Source organism: Pseudopodoces humilis, chromosome 30 (assembly GCF_049639895.1).
Source record: "Pseudopodoces humilis isolate 2021_Gansu_Grassland_sample_001 chromosome 30, ASM4963989v1, whole genome shotgun sequence".
NCBI lineage: Eukaryota > Metazoa > Chordata > Aves > Passeriformes > Paridae > Pseudopodoces > Pseudopodoces humilis.
Genome location: NC_142229.1, coordinates 770093 through 795273, shown reverse-complemented (window position 1 = coordinate 795273; position 25181 = coordinate 770093). Strand labels below are relative to the sequence as shown.

Here is a 25181-nt window from a genome sequence, read left to right as displayed (position 1 = left end):
AATATTTCTTATTTGAAAGAATTTTATTTGTAAATATTTGTTATATTATTATACATTATCATATTATATATACTTATAATGCATAATAAATAATATTTAATGTATAATATATATTTACTATATTGCATGTTGTATATACTATAATATATATAATATATATCATATATAATTATAATAGATTATAGATTTTATTTTATTGTGTTCTATATTATGTATAATATGCATTTTATAGTATTTTACATCTTATATTTACTGTATAATATATATTATACATTATATATTATAACAATATTATATTTTATTTATTATATTTGAATTTATTTGTTCATTTGAATTTTATTTAAATCTTATTTGTAAGAATAAGAAACATAATAATAATGTGGAATCCTTAGCAGCTCATCAATTTAATTTAATTTTTGTTGGTGCCTTTGAGTGTCCTTTGGCAGCCCAGGGGAGCCTGTGGGCAGTGGTGCCCCTGTGTGGGAGTGCAGCCTCTCCTCCTGCTCTCACCAGAAGAGGTTTCCATCATTCCATGAAGGGATGGATCAGTTTGGATCCAGCCCTCTGGAGCAGCAGGCAAGGAGTGAGGAAGGGAAATCAATACTATTGAAAGGCAATTAAGAGCATAATTACAGCCACAACTGCCTGGAGAGAGGGGCCAGCAGCCCTTTTATTCATGAAAAGCAAGATCAGAGCAGCCCAAATTCTTCAAAGCGGCTGCTTGTCCCAAAGCTTCCCCCAGCCCTTGGAGGGGACTCCAGGTGCAGTTCTTACCAAGTATCTCCACAGGGGTTTTTTAAAGATTTCTGATTTGTAGCTCACTCTAGTGATGAGCTGTGGAAAAATGAACTAATTGGCCCGAAATTAAAACCAAGACAAAAAGAGCGTGCTCTGATCAGTTGTGGCCAGGTTTCATGGCAGTGAAGATGTGTGAGTGCCGCCAAGAGAAAAAGTGGGAGGGAGCAGAGGATATAGGAAAGGGGAAAATGAAAATTTTGGTCACATGGCTTGTAAAGAGAAATTCTGGGGGAAGGATCACTGAGAGAGGCACAGGAAACAAAGGGATTGGGAATCAAGAGCGTAGGAGAGCTGGAGAAATCAAAAAGTTGAGTAATAAACAGTAATTTTGTGATATTCCAACCCTTTAAGGGTGATAGCATTGATTTTATTGCCACTGTTCACCCTGGGTATCCAGGAATCCAACATTGCCATGAATGAAACTGAATCCTAAGAAGAGACTGTGATTATTAAAAGCATAAATTTATTTGTAGAAATTAAAATCTTTGGACTGAAAAGCCACCAACACAAATCTAAATTAATCAACTGCTTCTTCTCCTTCTGCAAATTCTGGCCCAGAAGAAAAAATATGGCTTCATTGTAGGTGTTTGGTTCTTGGAAGAATCTGCTTTTCAACATATTTAAATCATCAGTCTTAAACCCACTAATGATTGAGATCAACATAAAATCACCAATTATTAAAATCAGCATAATATTTAAATTGTTTCTAGCTTGTTGAATATTTTCCTTTAAATTAGGGACATGTCATAAAACATCTTATTTGCTTTTCCTTCCCAGGAAAGAGGAGATTGCATTTGAGCCACAGCGATTGAGAAGACAAAAAAGATTCTTTTTTAATAATCACAGTAAGAAGGACAATAAACATGTGAGCAATATGTGAGTAGTCTGAAAGCTATAATTTCACAGAAAAAAATCTTGGCATTTAAGAGGGGAAAGAAAGCCCTGGTGCAGTGGGAATGTGCCTCACACTGCTTGGTTTACATGGATTACAACTTATATAAAAAACTAAAACTCTGGAGGATTTTTTGATGTAACAAAATCTTTGATGACATTTAAAAAACCAGGCTATTTACCTCAAAATATTTGTATTGTATCACATTTAGTTATTACATACATTTGTGTTTGAAAATATCCTCTGAGTCCTCCGGGGAAATAAATGGAGTTTCTCCAAGACGAAACTGCTTTTAATAAATGAAATCCTGCTGTGCAAGGAGCAGGACCACAAATATCTATAATTAGCCCATTCACTGAAATAATTAAACACTTGAATTTTCAGCTCTCAGAGTTTAAAGTGCCTCCCTATTTTATTACAGATACACCTCAGAGACGGAGCTGCTGGAAAAACAGCTCTGCCTTGTGACAAAAGTAAATGTTGTAAGAGAGTTTATTTCTCCCCAAAGTGGTAAAATAATACAGTTTTTCTTTTTTTTTTTTTTTAATAAAGGCCTGATGGGCTAAGAGAGACAAATGCTGCTCTAAAATAAATACATTTCTAGGATGTCCATGTACAGATAAATATATCCTTGGTTTGAAGTTGTTACCTGCATATCCTGGGTGCAAATAAAGCCATCACTTAGGCACTCAAGAAAAACTGGAAATGTTGGAAAATTCCATGTAAATCCCACTCTCTGGGAACACAGGATGGAGTTAGAAATGGAGTCTGAAATACTTTGCTCTAAGATTAATGAATGAGGTGGCCTTTCCACAAGCTCAGGGAGATGCAATTACCATTTAGAAGTTGTTTTACTTCTTCCATCAGCTACAGCCGTAATGAGGAGACATTAAAAATGCACTAAAATCAGGTTGGAGCAGTTGTTCTGCCCAAGTTTGGCTGTTTCAGAACCACCTTTTGTGCTCCTCTTGGTGTAAAACAAGTCTCTCCCAGCCCTTGCCTTGTCCAGTGAGGCTCTGAATGAGGATCAGAGTCTCTGGAGAAGGAAAAAAGGATTTTTTCACTCTTTTGATACCAGCCCAGAGAGGAGATAAGGGATAGCAAAGAACACATGAGGAGTATCACTGATGTTATTAACACTGAAATACAGGCAGAGAGCTAATTACCCCCAAAATTCAGGAATAATCACGGGAATTACCTCGGTACCTTCAGGTTGCCCAACATGGCATTCCCATGAATTTCGTCTTCCTGCCAGTGAATGTGATTTTATTAACGCTGCAATGATGCTCATCTGAGGAGGAGGGAGGGATACTTAAGGATGTTCTAACACAGGTGACACTTTTGGTGATATTTGGTGGGATCTGCCCGACTGCAGGTCTGAGTCTGGTCCTTAAAACCACAAGAGTTGCTAAGGAAACCTGAGCTCCCAGAGTTCTGCTGGAACCTTCTTCCAAACCTCCAGCCACAGCTCTCTTCTAACATCCCTTCCACTGGCACATTTGGGTAGAAACTCCTGCGCTTAAAAGATAGAGCAGAGCCCCAAATCCATTGTATTTAATATATTTTTTTAACTTCTCACTGCTTGTTGGCACCGCACCGCTAACGGGCTGTCCCCAGGGTACCCCAGAGTGCCTCACAGGTAATTCCTACAGGTCCCACCTTCTGGTTGGGCTGGAAATGTCCTGCAGTGGTCACTGTGTGACAGCAGCAGGCACTGAAATCCAGTTTCACTCTCAGATTGATGCTACCAAAATTCCGCCTCAAAAGTGTGGGAATTAAAATGCACCTACCAGCTGTAAACCCAGACACTCGTAAAAATTACTCTAAAACATCAGGAAAATTTAGTAGATTGTGTTTTCCTTGCTCAAATTGAGTTTTCTTGATCAAATTCAGTTCTATTCCTGCTGTGGAAATCAAAGAAATCTTCATCTTTCTTGTAAGTGGTGCAGAACCCAATCTCTTCCCCAACTGGCATTGAAGGAGTGACCTCCATTCCTATTCACCAAATGAAATAAAGCATTTTTCACTTTAAGAATTTAAACAAGTCCTTAAAAAAAAAAAAAACACAAAAAAACCCGACAAAAGCTGTCTGGAGGCAGTTTGAAGAATGTTGAGCGCAGTGAAAGAAAAATACGGTAAAAAGGAACTCCAAAAACTTCATCTTGTGGTTTTTTTGGTTTTATTTTTTAAAACCCTTAAATTTAAAAATATTAAATAATTAAATAGCATTTGATATTAAAGGGCCTTATTTTTTTAAAAAAAAAACGGAAAAAACCCTTAAAATTAAAAATATTAAATAATTAAATGGTGTTAGATATTAAATGGAGGTCCCTAACCAATAAGCAGATCTAATTAGATTAAAACAGGGCGTGACTGCTTTTCTCATTGAATAGACCCCGTCTGGGTTTCAGAGCCATTTTTTAATCATTCCCCAGCTGAGAGCTGGCACTGCAGCATTTTAGGCTGGTTCCAGGACTAACTCTGGCAGATTTAGAGCGCAGATATCAATGAGGCCTTAGTCATGGAATTGTTAATGCATTGCTACAGTAGCCCCAGAAACACACAATGATTTTTATTGGAACACACATATTTCTTCCAGACAGTTCATGACATTTTATCAGATTTGTTTCTGTATGGAAAATTTTCATATTATAACCAAGCCATTTTACCGTTGCTGTGGTAACTACAGAACCAGCTTAAAAAGGTAACCACAGAATAAATGCAATTGCTGTGTAAAACCCAGAGCCAAGCTTCCCTTACTAGCTAAACAAAGAAATATAAAGGAATTAAAATTCAACAGCAGAAACCATCGGGCACCAAAATTAAAACTCAGCCTTTCAATTCAGTGTCCAGCATCAGCTGCCTTACTTCCGCTTGATTTTTACTGGAATGTTCTTACCAAGCTATTTTCATTTTTGAAATGCCACAGAAAATCACACTGCAATGGAAAGGGTTTCCTTCAACCACAGTAGTACCCAAAGCATCCATCTCATGTGCATCACTGACCATTTGGTTTGTGGCTGTGAAATTCTGAGGCTGAGAGGAGATGAGGGCCCTTTCCATTGCAGTGTGATTTTCTGTGGCTCAGCTTCATTAAAAAATGGGGTTTTTTTAATTGAGAGATGAATTTTCGTTTGCAGGGTCAGTATTAAAAACAACTTCTAGGTCTCCTTTGAAGCTCTGTTATGGTGCTTTGAGATACAGGGGACTTACAAAGCCTGAATTGTGTAAATTTGAGTGCAGGGTTGTGTCATGCTGTGAAAATGTGGCTAATTCCATCTAAAAAAGTTTCTTCTGTCATTTCTAATGCTGTTGCAGAGGCACACATCTCTATTTTCCACAGCCAGAGAGGCTCTAGCCCAGCTTCTCAATAAGCTGAGCTGCTTCCCTGCAGGAATTTATTCCTTCCCCTCAGAAGGATGCTTTTCAGTTTCAAACAAAAACGGGTTTGTCTACTGGATGGATTTGATCATTAGATAAATGTGTTTTATCACTGGAATGGATTGGGCTGTTTGCATTTTGTCACCACCATCTCAACCTGTCCTGCCAATAACACACATTCCATCAACGCTCTGGGCCACCACGCTCACAGGGTGTGTTTTGTCAACAGCCTAAATCCATCCTGTCAACAAAATCCATTCAGAAGGAAAATAACTCAATCTCTCCTGTCAACATCAAGAGGAAAATCTTGGTGTTTGGAGCATGAAAAACAAAACCAAACCCCACAGTGGAAGTATTTGCAGGACTAAATAAGAAAATCACAATATATCCATTAGCTTGACATCAGTAAATGATAACAGTGAGAAAATTAAATAACATGTTAATATTTCCTGGTGGGATTGGGATGTGATCCTGGAAATTTCTAGGCTGACACCTGAAGTTTCCACCATGCCAAACCTAATTGAACACCTGGCTCCCAGAGATGCTGGATACTGAGATTTGTATTTCTTAAGAAAACTCAAAGGCTCAGTAGGCAAATTACCAAACTTCCTAGAAGATGAAGACAGAGGAAGCTGATTTCTCTTGCTGACAGAAACATCACAGCAGTAGAAACATAAACAAAATCTATTGGGCCTTCTGGAACTTGAGAACTAAAAGGATTGATCAAGAGTTCCACTCAGTCACGGTTATTCCCTCTCTGCCTTGGCAGCTTCCTGCAGATCCTTTGTAGAAGAATGCCTTTCCTTCCCTCTTTTCCTTCTCCGTAATAGAAATTCATCTCCAAAATGTGTTAAAACAGCCTCAAACAAGACTGCAGAGAGTAAAGCCTGATCCCTCATTGTCCTTTATTCACCCCAAAGGCCACGTCTCCTGGTCTCTCCCACAGATGAGGCTGTTAACAGAAGTTTTCATTTCAAGACCTAAAACAAGAAAGATTGGCTGTTATCATGTAATAAAAGCCAGGCATGGTTTGAAAAGAGACTCAGGATCTTTGTATGCCCACCCTGAGATGCTTCAAGGTTTTCCTGAAGTATCAGCCACATGCTGCTTTGTAAAAGATGGATTTTTTTCCCCATAATCTCAGGCTGGGCATACAAAACCAAGCACATTTAAGAAAGTTAAATTCCCATTTTTTTTCTCTGAAATGTAGTGTAAACCCAGGACACAAGGGAAGGTGAGAGAGGAGAAGGAAGACAAGCAAGAACCAGAAGCAGATAAAAATCAAATTCAGTATCTAATCAGAATATGCAAATCCAGAATCCTGGGGCCATTGCAGGGCAAGTTCCTTTCTGTCCCAGCCTGTCCCTCTCCTGCTGCAAGAATAAATGAAGAGGTAAAGGCTGATGTGGAAATGCTTTTGACTTGTGCAGTGTCAATTAGGAATTCATCTGGAGCACCAAGATGTCACAGTGATCCCGCCCAATTAAGGAATGACTTGATTGTCAATTTTTTCCAATTTCTTTATATTTCTCCACTTCAGATGAAGTTCCTGCTACTCTGAAAGTGCCTTCGCCTCTTATTATATTTCCTTCCTCCACCCAGGCACTGCTAATTATCAGCCTTTTGCACTGCACTGGTTGGGGATGCATTGTGAAGTGAAAGGATTCATTTTAATCACAGAACAACAAAATTATCTCCAGGGGGAATTCAACAATGGGCTTTTTGCACCTTCAAAACAGTCTTGAGTGTTTCATGATTTATTGATGCAGTTGCTTTGGCTTTCCAGGCTTTTTCATTTTGTTTAATATGCAAACTATCTCCCAGACTCTTGATTTCTACTCACCTTGATCATTTACAACATCATCTTAGCAGCCTCTTCCCCAGCTCTGTTTCCCAACACTTGGCAAAGGAATATAAACAGCAGCAGGGATTTATTTTTTCTGTTAATAGAGGGCCTGGACCTTGCATTGTGACCCTGGGAAATGGGATGCAATACCCTCATCCATAACAGGACTAAGTTATTCAGGACAGGGATCATCTATTAATTACCTGTGCAGAAATTCCTACCTCTGCAGAAATGTTGTCTTCATCTGATCAAAATAAATGGTTTTTCTGCCTGCCAAATTCTCCTCTGGGTCACACAGGCACTAATGCCTTGGCAGTTTTGCAGAGTGATTTCTACTGTCTCTCATTAAATTCTTCTCTATGTAGATTCTCTCCTCCTCTGTAACTTGTTAAATGGGATTTTGTTCTTATCAAACAGCTCCAGGAATCCCAGAGCTAGCCTGGCCAGGAATCCAGAGCTTTCCTGGGGGCAGTCATACTGACAACACGAAATGAAAGAAAAAATTCCAAAATCAAGGGTACTTCAAGGGACAGTGGTGAGCGGTCACTGTTAAAATGCAGCATCAGAGACAAAGAAGAAACCCAGAAAGTTGTGTGTATGTATATTTATATACCTTCATCTAATATATATAATCTACATACAGCATCATTCCTAAAACCAAATAATTGCAGGGGCACCGCAGAGAGAACAATTCTTGTTGCAGCACAAAACCCCTCATGCTTTGAGGGGCAGTGAGGGCAGGGGCAGCTGAGCATTGGATACTTTATTAATCAAACAAAGTGCTAATTGAAACCTTGATGAGCTGGATAATTCCCCCAGCCCGTCTGATGCTTGTCCTCTGCCAGAACCAAGTGATTGTCTCCTTCCCTGGTCCCCCACACTGATGGATCTCACCCCACCCAATTCCAATCCACACAAACTTCATTTCCACAGGCTGCATTTCCAGTAGGATTTGTGGCACAGGGAGTTTGAAACTCTGCTGAATTCTTCACCCCTTCTATCCAGAGCAAGGAAACAAATCCATCATCCTCACCCAGCTTCTAACTCATATTTTCTTCTCTGGTTGAGGACAGCCCACATGCGCCCTCTGGTTCTGCCAGAGCCCAGGGTAGCTCAGAGAAACACCAACAACTGCACCACGTGTGGGGAATTACCTTGGCTGTATCAGCACCAAAGGCAGAACCTTTGAGCCTCGTGCTCGACAAGGCAGGATTGTCAGCTGCACTTGAGGAGTGGGTAAAGGAGGAGCAGGAGGCTCTCAGTGCAACGTTCCAGCAGAGAGATGCTCACTGCTAAAAGGAGTCAGGGACCAAACAACCCTCAGGGCTGCTGTGCTCAGGATTTTATACAGAGAGCGTCAGGGGCGGGTACAAATGTTTGACCAATCAGTGATAAACAGGGGAGGAGCACAAGGCACTGCAGGGACCAATGATGATAAGGGGGCAGAGAGAACAGGTCACATGGGCCAATGGGGTGTTGAGATTCAGGAGATTGACAGAGGGGGAGGTCCAGTGAGGGGCTGGCCCAGTACAGGAGTGACAGGGAAGGTTCTGGAACAAAGGGCAGGGTTTACAATGATGGGCATGTTGGGGGAGGGGATAGCATTCAGGGATAAACCAACTTGGGAGGAAGGGGGGGTAACATAGGAGCAAACCATTAACAATAAAATGTGACCAGCAATCCACAAACTAATCAAACAAACACGTGCCGCAACACACCCTCAGCTTCTGGCACTTTTGCACAACACTTTTTGGGCTTGGTACCTCTGAGGGACTCCAGGAACCAGGGGCTCAGCCCTGCACTCGTGGCCACAGCTTTTTTTTATGAGGATTTGAGTCTCAGCTGGGGAAAGGGGAATTTTTACTTCCCCAGTGAGCAATAGGTTGTCACTCAGTGTCTGCCCTGCAGTCAGGCCCCAGGTGGATGTGATTCCTCTGGAATCACTGCTGAAATGCTGGGACTTACAAGCCATTAAAGGCAGTTGATTTTGGGAAAAGAAACATCAGCCCAGGCACTGCCCTGCTGTTCCCTTGCTGAGTCCTCTCATTCCTCTGTACCCACTGGTGTCTCGCCCATGCTTTATTTCACATTAAATATCTGGACTGAAAATTTTTGCAGGTCAGGAAAGGGAGCCTTCATTTCACATGGTTCCTCTCAGGACTGAGCATCCTTTAAAGTCCAACTGCAATTTCCCCACAACCACATTTTCACAATATTTGGAATAAAAAAAAAAACCCAAAATAACATATGCATATTCATCATCATCCTGGCCAGAACAAGTAGATTATTTTACTTTTAAGAACTAACTTCGAGCATTTCTAGTGCAGGATTTCTGCATTTGCATTTTTATTAAAACCTTATCAGGTCTAATGCTTCGATTCGTCATGGTACAATTACATAAAACTGGAGATTAGGCAGAGTCTCACACATCCTGGGTTTTAGGTGTTTTATCGTGCCCTTGTAGTGATGACATTTATCAAGTCAACACAACTGCTCTTCTCTACCATCACATGTACTAATGGTTCCTTTGCTCCTTTACCTGTTTCCTTTGGCTTTTCCATGGATGCTTCCTTGACAAAATGCCGCTCATTAATGTCAGAGGGACCATTAGAAAATCAGCCATGTGCTTTGCAGGTCTGGCTGGAATAGACCCCAGGTTGAAGTGAACTCGAATAGAAAACATCCAGATAAAGCACCAAAGGAATCCCTCGCAGCCTTTAATCCCAGCAATTTCAAATATAGAAGCAGCAGGTGTATAATTCATGGAGGCTCTCACCACAAGGGCAAAGGATGTTGCCCTGCAAAATCCAGAGCTCTCATTCAGCATCCTGAATCATCTCAGCTTAGTCAAACATCCCTTTTCTTGGGAGGGGTGGAGGGGGGGAAATAAAAAACCTCTGTGCTGCTCTTTGCTTTGTGGAAACAAAAGGCTGTGTCTGTAATGCTCTCTTGGAGGAGGGAGCTGGCAGCTTAAATTCATCCATTAACCAGGATTCTGAGCCAGAGCATTGAAATTGTCGCTGCTTTCTGTTAAATGCATTTCAGACTTGCTTGTCAGATCCTAAATTAAAAGCCCTTTAATTTAAACACGACACAGGCAGTACCTAAGCTGAGTTCCCTCCAAAGCCTCAGAAAATTTGAAGGGTTATTTCAGCCTTCATAGAACCTCCCATCACTTTCGTCCTCTCTCAAGGTGCTATCAGTGAAGAAATGCAGGGAAAACAGGCTCAGCACTGCAATGTCAAGCTTTTATTTTAAATTTTAATGTAATTTTTAATCCTCTGCCACCTTTGGGCCAACACAGAGCAGGACTGGGAGAGCTGGAAAGGGACAGGGAAGGCAGAGCTCTGGCTGCCATCCCATCATATGCAGGCAGACCCTGAGTCCCATTGTTACACACATGGAAAAAATCAAAGGTAAACATTAATATTAACAGGTGGCCTTGATGGTTTTAAAGGCCTTTTCTGGGCTAAATGGCTCTATGATAAAAATGTCCCAGTCTAATTGAGAAGCTGTGGCTGCCCCATCTCTGGAAGTGTCCAATGGGAGGTTGGACAGGGTTTGGAGCAGCCTGGGACAGTGGGAGCTGTCCCTACCCATGGCAGGGGTGGCACTGGGTGGGCTTTAAGGTTCCTTCCAACCCAAACCATTCCAGGATTCTCTGACTCACATGTCAATAAAAATATGTCAATATTTTTTCCATAGAAAGTGATCCTCATGTTCAAGGCACATGACTGTGGTTTTCAGCAATAAATGAAAAGGAATTCCTTGCTGACCATCCCAAGCCATCGATTCTGGAGAAGAGCTGTCGGTGTCTGGGTGTTCGAAACACATTTGAAAATCCATCCATCAAAGCAGAGGAGGAGGCAGCAGCCAGCTATCCTCAAAAGAGAAACCTTCAAAAGAGAAACTTAGGACCTGAGGAGATCCTTTTCTTGAACTCAAAACAATCCCGAACCAAGTACAATAGCCAAAAGTCTCAGCTCCCTGGGAAGTCAATGGGAAAGTTTGAACCAAAATTGTTCAGGGCTGAGCTGAGTGGGCCCAATTTCCATTTCAGCCTAATGTGACTCCATTAAAGTGAGATGAGTAATTCCCTGGTGGATGAGGAGCTTTCTGCATCCGAGGCCTGCCTGAATTTTCAGAAGGCGATAAAATAAGGGATGGCATCATCTGGTCTTGTACTGGAGCTTTCCTGGCCTGCTCCTGGTTCAGAGAGCAAAGATCCGCATTTCCAGCAGGTGGAAATTGCTTAAAAGACTAAATATTTCAAAGTGGGCTTGTGAAGGTAGAGGCATCATCTTTATTCCTGAATTCTCTGGGGAAGGAGACACCTCTCACCTGAGCTCTTATCTGAGCTCAATGAAAGGATGAAGTGGAGGGGAAAAAAGCAGGAATGTGCCTGTAAATTTTTAAGTGTTCTTTCCTTCCTTCAGTGAAGTGCATTACAGGCCTGGAGCAGAGTCACAGAGCAGCAGTAAAATGCCAAAGAAGCCACCTCCTCTCCTTCCTCAGTGTCAGCTCAGAAAGCACCTCTTGATTCCATGCAGAGGACTGGGGATGGAGAAAAGATGCAAATTGGTCCAGGGCTGGCAAAGAGCTGCCAGCTGATGGGATTTGGAATGATCCAGGGTGACATCTCCTCTCCCTCCCCATTCCAGCTCCAAGCACGCTGCTATTGTCTTTTATTAACCCAGGATTAATCCACGTTCCCCTGAACTTCATTTGGAAACCTTCTTCCCTAATTCCCACAACTAACCCAGCCCTCCACAAAAACATCTACAAATGCTGTTGCACCCCAAAAAATCACAAAAAACCAACGAGGCAGAGGCAGGCCAGTGGTGCTTGGAAATGAAGAGTTGGGAAAAACCTCTCTTGGAATAAAAAAATGCTCAGCAGCAAAGCCAGTTTCCAGCAGCACGGGACAAAAGAGGCTTAGCAGGCCGAGCATTACACTCCAAGCCCCGGAAGAGCTGGTCAAAAAATGAAAAAATTTATGCAAGTCTGAAGTCATTTGGTGCTAGATGGGGAAGGATTAAACCCTGCTGAATAAGTTATCCTCTGCAAAATGGATTTCAGCCTGGCCACACTGCCTGACAAATAATGGGTGGATTAATTGGCTAAAGCTTGCACATTGTATTGTTCCCCAGTTTGTCAAACACCCCTGGAGCACACACAAAAAGAGTCTCTTTTGTTGTTGTTGTTGAAACAAAAGTTTGCTGAAAATTCCCCCACACACACACTCAGGAACCTTTATCTTTACAAATGAACACAATAAAACTAATCTGCATCAGGGCCTAAAATGGATTTATTAAACTGTATTAAATCCCCAGAAAGCTATTTGTTCAGTGCACTTTAATATCCTTCAGAAATAGAAGGTGACAAGTTGACCTAAGGCTACTCTGAATCTGGATGAGAATTAAAAATGTGCTTTAATTAAAACTTCCAAAATAAACATTTCTGCTTTCCGACTTTCTGAAAGCATTCACCCATTTTTCCACTCTGACCAGATTTTTGTCACTGTCAACATGTTCAGATACCTAAAGTGAATTTCCATAGCAGAGGCCTGAGGAGGAAACAATTTGCTTGGGGGGGGAAAAAGCAAACCCTGGCTCTGAAGCCAGCATAGGAAATGGGAAAAAGCTGGAGAATGATTGATCCTCTCATCACATGGAGCTGCCATAAGCAGCTGTCAAGATTTTTATGTAACTTTCCTTGAAAAGCTTGTATTTAAATGAGCAAAAGGTAAAAGCAGAGAGAACAGAAGGCAAATTCCCTTAATTTTACAGAAGAGGCCACAGCTGAGATCCTCATCTAACCCTGATCTCTTCCACTTGCCCCCATTACCTCCTGAGCCAGCCTCAGTAGCCAGGGAGACACAACTGCTGGGATGCTTCATGGTGGGCAGAATAAATTAAATAATTTTTCAAAACCAGCACTGGGTTAATAAAAACCTTTTCTTGTGGCAGCATTATTTTTAATCTTCATCTTTAATCTTATTATTGCATCTATCAGCCAAACCACAGCTCTTGAACTGCCACCTGATAAGGCAGAATTTCAGCCTTCCCTGATGCTCCCAAACCAGAGATTTCCTACACATTTTATAAGGAATGTTCACTGCCTGACAGTGAGCCCTCATTGGAAGGTAATTTAATCAATAGTCAGGTCTCTAGCAGCCTCTATAGCAAGTTATAGTTGGCATTTAATAGAAATGCAAAGCAGAAATAGCTTTAACACCAGTTGGTATTTAAAACCACATAAATTCACTGCTACTCTGTTCCATATCAATTAATAACACTAAACATCTTTAATGTATTAAAAAAGATGTCTTTCAGATATTAAAATTCACTTCAATTAAAATAGCAATGAGGTTTTAAACATCCACTATTTTAAAATTCACCTGATCTTTCCAGTCATTTCAAAAGGCCCTTTAACTAACACATAACTGCCTCATAAAATTTAAATTGGAGGTGAAATTAAGCCAGGCACTTAACGAATATTGCTGCAGCATGTTTGACTCCAGGTGAGCGCAGAACACAACAGGCAGAGCCAGCAGCGGCCCCAGCCTGGCTGAATTAACCCAAGAGCCACTTGAGGAGCTCGATTATTTTCTGACACGAGCTGCACTTGAAGCAGCTCCCTGCACAAATGGAAATGGAGACAACCACTCTGTTTTGAACCTCACAAGTGGCTCTGCCCAGCTGTGGCACCCACAGCTGCCAGGCTGAGCAGGGTTTAACAGGCAGGAAAGGCAGGAGGAGCACAGAGCCCTCTCTGGAGTGGCACTTGTTGACCTGGGAATAGTGAAGGAAAGAGAGGCAGGAATAATGGGCCAGGCTCAGCCTGCCCCGAGCTTCCAGCACTGAGTTACCCCAGCCCATCGTGGCCCACTCCAAGTTGCTGGTTTTTTTCCCTCTGACTTTCACACTCTTGTCTATTTGATTACTTTGGCCTATTTGACTAAGACCCAACCAAAATGTTTACAGAGCCACCAGCAGCTCTTTTGCTCCAAGAGCTTCACTTTCATCACATCTGAGATGTATTTACCACAGACTTCCTGCCTTTTCTATATGGGTTTCTCCCCACAAGGATTCCACACACCTGGAGTGGGTGTAGGAAAGCTTTCTGTGCTCCAGGATTAAGGATTTTGGTGGCAAATTCAATATCATTTTCACTTCCCTGCCTTGTTAGGGGGAATCCCAAGCCCAGCCTCCCCACCCATCTCAACTGCGATGCTTCTGCCCTCACCTGTTCACCTTGGCTGCAGAAGCTGCTGCTGCCCAGAAATATTTGCTGACAGAAGGCTTCAGCCTCTCTGCTGCCAACACCACACTGCTGAGCGCTGCTGTGAAGCAGAAGATGAGAGGAAAGGCTGATTGGAATAAAGGATAAGCAGGCAGGATTTCCTTCCCTCCTTTTGTAATCACATCCTAAAGCCTTGCTGGGCTGCAGAGCTGTGGAGCCACCACCTCCTGGCTTCCCCAAAACAGAACTCCAGAGCCCCATGGCAGCTCCTGTGTAAAACCAGGGGGGGACTGAGCGATTTCATGGGGTCACTCTGTCAAATTGGCCTCTGCAGCTGTTCCTGATGCTGCGTCCTGCCTGTCCCTGCTGTGCCTGCATGCACACCCACAGCTAAAAGCCCCTGAATTCCTCTCTAGCCTCTGCTTTATGTTCAGTTCTAATGCTGAGAAGGCTAAATCCCAAAATCTGTGATGATTTGCTGTGCTTTTGAATGCTAAAATTTTATTTTACCTCACTGCCTCCAGGTGGGCTCCATGGCTGAGCCCTGTCACTTCAAGCAGAGGGTGTGCAATCAATTCAAATTAGACAATGACTGATATTATGCATAGCCTGCAATTATGGTATTGAAAAAGCTGGTGTGTTTTTTGATGGGAAATTATGTGGGATTTCAAGAGATAAAATGCAATTCCTCTTTTTTGGAGCAGGGTGGTGTCAGGAAAATCCACCATCGCCAGGGGTTTATTCCACAAAGGAGACAGAGGAGTCCTTCAGCTTGACTCGAATAAAGGGAGAGAATTCACGGGGCTCACGCCCGGGGGATTTTCTGTCTCTCAGGGTTTTGGAGGGTGCAGCCTCCCTTTTATCCCAAATCCCACCCCACGTTGGGCTCTTCCTTTCCCCACCGGTGCCAGGGAGCTGCAGCCTTCCCGAATCCCATTCCCCCTGAAGCTGCTGGTTTTACCCCAAAGCTGAGAAGTTCAGGCTCGTGCAGACCCCGCCTGTTTCACACCCAGGCTGGGCCCGCTGAGGAACCTGCTGCTCAAATTTAACAGGGACATCAGGAGATGTTTACACCCATCAAATTGTTTGTGAGGACACCAGCCCACATCTTCCCTCTCAGTGGGAAAGCCTCCAGCATCCCTCCTGTTTAACATTACCAGTCCCAATTCCTCACTGCTATCTATGGCTCTCATTCTCTTCCCTCCTCCCCTTCCAGAGAAAAAATCACCTTAATCAAGGGGTTTATCCTCTCTTGAAAGTAAATTCAAGGTTACAATCAAGCTTGAATTTGGGGAGAGATAGATGTTCTCTGATAACCAGAGAGAAAGTGCAATTCCAGAGTAAAAGGGCTTTATTTAGCTTAATACACTTTCTTTAATCACTCATCTTAAACAGTTGATTAGCCCTTTATTACACACTGAAACCAGGGCTGAACCCTTCACGAGGCATTTCTCAGAACTCCCTGGATAATGAGCATGGAGGCAGCCCCTAATCAGGCTGAGAGATGAGTGGGGCTCTGCAAAGCCAGGCTGAGGAGGGACAGGGCTCGTCCTGAACCCGCACTCCGAGTCCCAGGGTCAGATCGTGGTTCTTTAGTTAATAACTGCTCTCTGGATGTGGGCAGAATCCCCAGCAGTGCTGCCTGAAATGCCTCCTGCTTTATTTACACCTCCAGGAGAGCTTTGGAAAAGAGGTTTTTATGATGTGTTATAACAACCCTCCAGTGTGGGGCCTTTGCAACCAGAGATTTCAATTTATTTGCATTAACATTTAAGAACAAGTTGTCCACAGCAAAACACCTTTAGAGCATCATAAATAACGCACTGCTGAGAGAGGAGCTTTGGAAGAAATGCCTCAGCAGAGAGGACTGGAAGAAATGTAAAGAAACACCAAAAATGCAGGAATTACACAGGAGAAATAACAGAGGTGGGTGAAAATCCTAAGCTTTCACAAGGAACTAACAGCACTTTATTCCTGGGGGATTTATTCCTTTTATTTAAATTAATTTAAACCTGTCTGCAGCAAGTAGAAGTGCTCCCAAACAGCCTTGCAGGAGATATAATCTCATGGCACAGTCTCAGAGGTCTGGATCCCTGCCCATCCCTCAGGAACCAGGACACCTCTTCCAATGTCTCCCAAAAAAACCCAGAAGTGCCACTGGGGAAACCATGAGAGGAGAGATTTGCAAAGCACTTGGGTCCAGCATCAGCTTCCCAAGGACACTTTTGGAAAGAAAAGCACAAAATGGGTGTTACCCACTTGGTTTCTCCATTCCCCAGGGGCGTTGGGAAGCAAAACACTTCAATGTTGGAAAAATATTCAGGTGGTTGCAATGCCAGGAGAAAGATTTAGTGAGGGAATTTCAGGCCTTCCCAGAAATCATAGATATTTAACTCATCATATAGATTTCTTTAACTAAAACACAATTATCTGTTCTTCACCATTTCCACATTAAATCATGGAAGAAATTCAATTAGATTCAACAAGGCTTTTAATTCAGACTGTAAAAAGTCCACCCAAATTCCAATAAGGGATTACTGAAGTGGATGCTTAAAGCTCAGGGGCACTTGAAAATTGAATCCATATCTAAAATCATCTGCATTACCTTTGTAAAGCAAATCATTACAACTCTGGTTTAGAAGCAGTAGGTGCCAGGAGAACCTCTGTTTTTCCCATAGTCCGTGATGAAAAGCCTTCCTGTTGATCTGTGTTCCAAGCATGAATATTTGGATTAACTCCAAAGGTGCTCACCCAGAAAAGGTCTGTGGGATCACACAGCAGGGGAGCTGGCTCTGTCTCATCCCCATCACTTAATCCCCCTCTTAGGAGGCATTAGTGTGGTTTTAAGAGCATTCAAACCCCGTCAGGCCCTCTCTGTCAACTCTGGTGTCAGATCAGGTTCAATGTGTTGAGTACGAGGCTCTCGGAGGTCTGAGGTTGAAGCTCAGATGCAATTCTGGAAATGTAAAACAATTAGAGCAATATTTATGTCCACATCCATCTCTAAAATCAATAAACAATGAAGTTCTTTATTGCAAATTCATTTGGCACGGCAGGAGAATTGAACAGTGTGATGTGAGGTCAGGCTGAAGCTGCTCATCTTCATTTAGGATTTCCCAGATATCCCTGTTAGACATTCACGGACAATTCCAGGAATGCCACAAAAACCTGGAGCAAAGAGGAAGTGCTGAGCTTAACCACCCTCACGTGAAAATTCAACAGTTTGTCTGCTGGATGAGACAAATTCCTTTTTCAAAGTGGAAAATGCCATTAGTGCCTCATCATCATGCTCAGCAGTTTCAGGACAGCAGCAGCACCATCCTAACTCTCCAGGGGATTTATATTTTCTATATGTCCCCATTCCTTCTACAAAAAATTAGGAAATACGGGAGCTCAGGTTGTATTTTGGACACTTGGGCTACAAAATGTGTGTTCAAGTACCTCCCTTAGTTTGTGACAGGGACAGCTGGGCTCCTCTGTGTATTCAGAGGAGTGATGAGAATATATTGTTTGATGAGAATATTTTGTTCAATTAAAGGATGTTTTGGGATAGTGGCCAAAACATAAATATATGATGCCATTATGCCCTTAACACTGGTGAAGCAGAATCACTTATGTATTTCATATTTCTCATTATTTTGGGAGATCCTGGATTGTGATTTTCAAATATTTGGGCTGGCAATGAATATTCAGGTGCTCAAGATACAAATCTAGGAGTCTGACCTTTGAAGGTGAAGATTTCCAGACCTCAGTCTTTTATAAATCTCTTCCTACTGCAGAAATGGAATTAATAACACAAAGAAATATCAATTTCTTGCCTGGGGCAGCTGAACATAGACTAGAGCAGGAGGAGTCTGGCAGGCTCAGGGGGTTCTCACTGTCCCCAGAATCACAATGAACGTGAGGCTCAGGCACCTGACTCATCTTCATTAAAAAAAGCCCCTTGAGGACTGCAAAAAAAATCTTATCTGGGCTTGTAAAATTCCCTGAGCCAGTCTGTACCAAAGCTGCTTTCACCAAAGACATGCTAATTTTTAAGGCCCCAGTGCTGGGCACTCAGATGAGCTTTAATTCTTCACTGAGAGCTCGAGAAGAGCCTTTCTAAAGAGAGTTGGTCTGCAGGATGCAACGCTGGGGTAATTTCTGGGGATTAGTGCTTGGAAAATCCAGTACAGTTTGGAGCTCCAGAAGGAAAGGATTAGTGAGGCAGCACTGGGAAATATCAGTTTGATATTGATATCAGCAATAGCAGATCCAGCTCCAGTTGATAGTGCTGGCCACGACAACATCACCCAGCGCATGTGGAGAAGTTCAGGGAAAGATCTCAGTCTCTGCTCTCATCTTCCTTTCATTTTCCCACTAGGAATAAACCTGATTCGGGACGACACATCTGCTTGTAGGATCACAAGAAAACTTCAGTGCAAAGAGGCACATTGGCACAAATGTAATGTAAAAGCAATAATTCATTAAAAGCCTGCTCAAGCAGCTTGAACTTCAGGAGTTTTTAAATCTAATAACACAAGCTCTTTCACTGCTGCCACTCAAACAGCTCTTCTAATGAGTTCTCTGAGCACAAATTGCAAGATGAATCTTGACACAGTCAAAGCAAATTCGCAGTAGCAAAGCCACGAGGTGTTTGCACACCATGAATCCGATCAGGAACGCAACAGCAGCTCCCAGCACAGCAAGACACCAATTTTCTCCATTATTCTTGAGATATTCTCCCACAAAGCAAGGTATTGAGTCCAGGGGGAAATGTTAAAAAGTTTACTACTGCAATTAGCACTTTCACAGTATGCTTAGCACCCTGTAGTTCGATTAAAAATAAATAGGTCAGGTGGATTGAATGAAAAGGCACTAATTAAGGCATTTTTTATTTTTAATTTTCCTGTAAGAACTGAATACTGAACTAGTATTTTTATTGAAGCTACCTGATTTATACAATGCTGGATTAATTAATTTTGAATCACTATTTGATCTTTTACGATATTGCTTTACTTTCTTCCCTCTGCTTGCAAAGAATGATTAAGCTGTGCCACTAATGAGAAACATTAATTTAATAGTTTTTAAATACATCATTAAACTCATTTCTCAAGCACATTAATGTTTCTGATTTATTTGAATTCAAATCGGAGTTTTCTCCCTTTAAGCCATGAAAACTTCAGTCTTCATTTTTAATGTGATCTGTTGAAGGTGTGGAAGGGATAATTGGACTGCCTGGCCCTGCTTCACTTTATTGAAGCACAGAAACTGCTATATTCAGTCACAGCTCTGCTTTTTCTTTATGCTGCCTTGAATAAAAAATGTTTTAAAAATGTAGCAGAAATCCTAATGTGTCCTAAACATAAATATGTTATATAATGTGTTCCTGGACATAAAGAATATTGTCTATACTGGAGATCCAGGTAGTCCCCCTGGGTGAGGAAACTCATCAGTCCCTGGGGGAAACGGCACTCCTGGGAGAAAAATCACAATTTCAACAGCCAAGGGGCTTGTCCTGGGTTTGAAATAGGCTGATAAAGGAATCAGATCCATGAAGAGGATGTTGTGTCCAATGAGAAATTTCTTAGGTTTCTAAGCATTAAAATGGAAACGTGAAACCAACTCACTTTCAGCTTTTCTTTCTGCTCAGCCGCCATGATTTCATCACAGAATTTGGGCTGGAAGGGGCATTTCGAGATCATCCAGCCATGGCTTTTGTTGCTGGACAGCCCAATGTGGATGGAGCACATGTAAATACAGCTCTGAAGAAAACATCATCTCAGCTCTTGTTGGAGTCAGAGGCACAGAGTGGGTGCCCCTGATACCTGGCTCTGACATCCAAGAAAACACTGAATTTCATATAACACCCTTAAAACAACTGTCAAATAGAAAAACTAGGAGTGCAAATGTGTATATTAGAAAGTTTTCTTGTCACGGGGTGAAAAAGTTGAAGTTTGGAGTTTAAAGTAGTTTAGAAAACACAAGACAAGATGTAGGATTCAGCGTGCTGTCTCTTGTCCTTCTTTCTTCTTCATCCTCTTCTCCTAGAGGTTTTTGGGTAGTAGTGGGTGATTGCATAAAGAATGCCGCAGTGCAGTACACAGGTGTTGGGTCATTGGGTCACTAAGAAAAATAATTTACTAGGCAATTGTTAATTGGGTAAATGGACATATAAAAGACCTTGAAGAAGATCTTTGTTAGCCATCTTGCACCTTTCTGTCTTACTGCACATAGCTCCTTGTGCTCTGTAAATATGTAATATAGATAAAAGAAGAATAAACAGCCAAGTCTGAACAAGAGAAAACTGCCTCTCTCTCATCAATCTCAGTCCAAAGGGGAAAAAACCCAACCATGAATGTCCTATCAAGACAAGCTCTGATCTGGTTCCTCTCACTTCATAAAATACCTGCTGGTATTGCCAAGTGGTTATGGTGTCAGTTTGGGAGCGCAGCTCTCACCAGGGAATCCAGATGGGAAAGAGATGGTGCACAAACCCCAGGGGAGTTCGAGACAGGGAAGGGATTCTTCCATTTGGGTGCTGGACACAGTGAGACCTGGACAAAGAACTTCAGAGACTGTTTTTAAAAAAAAAACAAACAAAAAAACAAAACAATTTACCTGGAGGTGTCCAAAGCCAGGCTGGACGAGGCTTGGAGCAGCCTGGGACAGTGGGAGCTGTCCCTGCCCGTGTCAGGGGTGCCACTGGGTGGGCTTTAAAGTCCCTTCCCACTCAAACCATTCCATGGTTCTGCGATTCTTTGCAAAGCTTTTCTATTTTAAAGGAAATTTCCCCATCACTTCTTCCCTCTCCCTCACCCCCCAGTTATTTATAAGCATTTTAGGCAGTGAGGATCATCTTCCATATGTGCCTCCAGCTTGTCCCACTGTGGTGCCTCAGTGTCCTTGCTGGGATCAATAATCAGCAGCAAAATTTCTTTGCAAGATCAACCCCAGGTAGGGTGAGGTTTTCAATGCAGGTTTAATTTATTGGTGAACAATAAGGGCTATAAACCCAGTCATTTCAAGGTTAACGTGCTACTCGGATATCCAGCAGCCAAGCTGAGCGAATAATCCATAACTAATTGCTTATTTAATTGCACATCCTTTGTACAGGAGGCAATTGAAATATTCCTGACAGCTTTGGGGTTTTCCTGCTTTGAAATAACCTGTAAAATTTCTGTATCTGTTTTGCCACGTGTGTACTTTTGTGGCTTCACCATTTCAAGCAAATGATTCCCCAATTAGATTATTTCTGTAGCCATTAATTAATGGTAGTAGCTCATATATTCCCAGTTATTCCAAACTAAAACTGGTACAAGCTGAATTCTGACCCTGCTTTCAATCATTCCATTGTTCATTGCTTTATTTTATTTTTTAAAATTAAATCAGAACATTTTCCTTCATGGCATTCCAAACATGTTAGACTTGTGAAAATCAACAGCTTAATTAATTTATTAATTTAACATGTAGGAACATCAACATTTCATAGGAATATCCTTTTTTTTTCTAAAAAAGTACAATGGACTGTCCAATCAACAGATGTGACTTGATACTGACTGAAATCCTTCTTGCATGACAGAATTTCCTTAACCTGGTAATGCCATTATTCTTAAAATATTCCTTAGGAATATAGAACATGCTCCTAAATACAATTTGTGCAGGAGCCGCTTATAAAAGAAGGAAATTATATTAGTTGACAATGTGATTGCATATAATTATTTATTGATTTTAATCTCTACTTTGGGAAAGAAAAGGCTGAGTTGAGGGTAAAAAAGAGTGTTGTAGTCTTTCAGATTACCTCCTGTCATAATTTCTTTTTAAATCAACACATGGAATAAAATTTTCCTTATCAAACTATCCCAATTAAGACCAAGGGACCCTCAGCCTGCTGCTGACATCCTTCAAGCGTTCATGGGAAATTCAATTTAAACTTTATTCACTTAGTAAAACTTCACTCCATTTTAATGCAATCACCCAAAATTGAACAGTTCACAACAAAAAATAGCCGAGATTCATTTATTCAGCTCACATTTTTATGCAAAAACATTACCTGCAGGTTAAACTGCACATTAAATCCCTGACTTACATTCCGATCTCCTGGAGAAAAAGCAGGAATTATTTGGATGGACACCTCCTTTGGCAAGCACTGTTACCAGATCCTGGTGGAGGAGGGAGAAAAGAGAGATACAGGAACATTTATCAGTGATCAATGCTTGCAAGGAGGATTTGAGTAAGTATTATTAATACTCAAGTCTGTTGATTGGATATTCTGTAATAATTATTTAGAAAATAAATAAAATATTCTCATTAAATGGTGATGTTCCTACCTGTTAATAGTAAATTAACTAATAATAATATATATAATAATAATATATAATATATATAATATATGCAATAAAATCTATTTTAGTAACTAATTAATAGTAATAATAGTAACAATACTAATTAATAGTAGTAATAATAGTAGTAATTATTATAATATAATTATATATTATATATAGTATTTATTAAATTATTAATAATTAAAAATTAATAGTTAATTAATTGCTATGTTTCACATTTCCATGTCTCTGCTCTCTTAAAGCCCAATGCACCCATCAAAATGAAAGTGGCACCCTTAAGGAGGTTATAATATATTAATAATATAGTAATGTGTAATGATATATTAAATAATATAAAACAATAATATAAAATAATAAAATACAATAATATAAAATAATAAAATAAAAATATAAAATAATAAAATCACAATAGTAAATAACCTAATTAATAGTAAATTAATTGATGCATTTCACATTTCCATGTCTCTGCTCTCTTAAAGCCCAATGCACCCATCAAAATGAAAGTGGCACCCTTCAGGAGGTTCTTTGTGTGAATGGAAGATTTAATTAGCAGCAGGTCCAGTGGCTGTCCGTGTGTTGTCCTTTCCACTGGGAATCCGGAGGAGAAGGAAGGGCTGTTCTGACCTTGCCATTGGCACAGGCAGCAGCCCCACCTCCCCATCCTGATGGCAGCACTTCATCCCTTGCAGCTTTGGCTCAGCCACAGCTCCTCTGTCTCTGGAACGAGGAGATTTCCCTTTCTCTTCCCAGGGCTGGGACAGGTGACAGTGCCCTGCAAGCACTGGGTGCTGCCTTCTTACCATGGAATCCTGAGCTCAGAAAATCCCTCTGGGACCACCAATCCCAGCAGTGCCCGATGCCCTTGTTATGAACAGCTCAACCCAATTGGGTTGGTCAATCAACAAGGTAATTTATTAATTCATTGATAAGGGACGAGCAAGCAGTGCTGGGGATGTGGGGAGTTTCTGCCCCACCAACACATCCCCTTACCCCTGGTCTCTGCCTCTTTTATCAGCAGTTTCTCGTAGGGCTGTGCCTTCTGTGCTGGGGTACAAGTCCTGGCAATTCTGAACATGTGGGGCTATTTCTGTGCTGGGGTACAAGTCCTGGCAATTCTGAACATGTGGGGCTATTTCTGTGCTGGGGTACAAGTCCAGGCAGTTCTGAACATGTGGGGTTATTTCTGTGCTGGGGTACAAGTCCAGACAGTTCTGAACATGTGGGGCTATTTCTGTGCTGGGGTACAAGTCCTGGCAATTCTGAACATGTGGGGTTATTTCTGTGCTGGGGTACAAGTCCAGGCAGTTCTGAACATGTTGAGTTATTTCTGTGCTGGGGTACAAGTCCAGGCAGTTCTGAACATGTGGGGTTATTTCTGTGCTGGGGTACAAGTCCAGGCAGTTCTGAACATGTGGGGCTATTTCTGTGCTGGGGTACAAGTCCAGGCAGTTCTGAACATGTTGGATATCTCCCCAGCAGCAGTGGCTGGGAGCCCCCAGCAGGTCTGCAGAAAGCCCCAGTGTGTGGCCAGGTCACACTCCTGGCAGGCAGGTAACAGCACTGACAAGTTTTTACACGTTTGCACAAGCCTGCTGTTTCTTTATACACAAAGAGTGGGCACAATTCATCATTAAAGCAATTACATAGTGGCAAAAATACCTAACAGCAAAAGCTAGCAATGCACAGCAAATGGATTTAAACAAAAATAATGAAATCTTATATTTTCCTTTGTCTCATGTCCATGTTTTACTTTAAGATCAGTATTCCTGTTTACACTGATCCCATGGTGGGTTTCCATAATGACACCAATCACTGTGGAACATCTCACACCCTCCTTGTCCCCAGCCCAGAGCTCCCAGTGCCACCTCCAGCCCTTCTTTGGATGCCTCCAGGGATGGCCTCTCCAAACCTCCCTGACAGCCCCTTCCAAAGCTCAGAAACCTTTTCCATGGGGAAATTCCTGCTGCTGCCCACCCTGAGCCTCCCCTGGCCCAGCCTGAGGCCATTCCCTCTCCTCCTGTCCCTGTTTCCTCGGAGCAGAGCCCGACCCCCCCAGCTGTCCTCTCCTGGCAGGGAGAAAGGGGCTCATTTCAAACCCAGAACTGGCTCACCATTACTCAGAGTTTGTGCCATGATTGTCCTTCCAGTGGTTCTGCACAGCCACATGAGCCTTTATTAACCTTTAGCTGTGAAAGGAGAGCTCTGACATACTTGCCCCACAAGTAATGAAGACATCTCCAACTGAGGCAGCAGCTCCTGCTCCCACAGGGCCACTCCACCTGTGTAAAAAGCATTTCTGTTCCAATTTATTTAATTATTAAGCAGAAACTTGCTGTTCAATTCCACCAACACCTCCCAGACAGCAGCTTTTGAGTGCAGGCAGAATTTCTACCATCATTTCCAGCTCACAGAACACCTTTTTCCTTCCCTCCTTTCTCCATGCCCTTTTCCAAAGTGACCTCTAGCAGAGAAAATATCACCCCCACACCTGGATTATACCCACAAGTGCTCATGACAGAGCAATGACATTTTGCCATCAGCCAGCATATGCATTTTGCTGCCTACTTGCAGCAGAAGAGAGGGGTAGTGATATATAAAAATTCTAATTCTATTCATACTGACATTTGCTGTGGAATTCCAGCAATCGAGAAAACTCCTCATTTTCAAGCCTTGCTCCCAGGCAAACATCCACGAA

At 41.9% G+C, this 25181-nt stretch overlaps 1 long non-coding RNA gene across 1 annotated transcript; it reads right to left on the bottom strand.

Moving 5' to 3' along the window:
• Positions 1 to 4246: 4246 nt before the first annotated feature.
• LOC148182410 (uncharacterized) lies at positions 4247 to 8219 on the bottom strand. The gene is made up of 2 exons (XR_015774730.1): positions 8072 to 8219; positions 4247 to 6051 (listed from the first exon to the last, which is right to left on the bottom strand). It is a non-coding gene; the product is annotated as an uncharacterized LOC148182410 (long non-coding RNA).
• Between the last annotated feature and the right edge of the window lie 16962 nt (positions 8220 to 25181).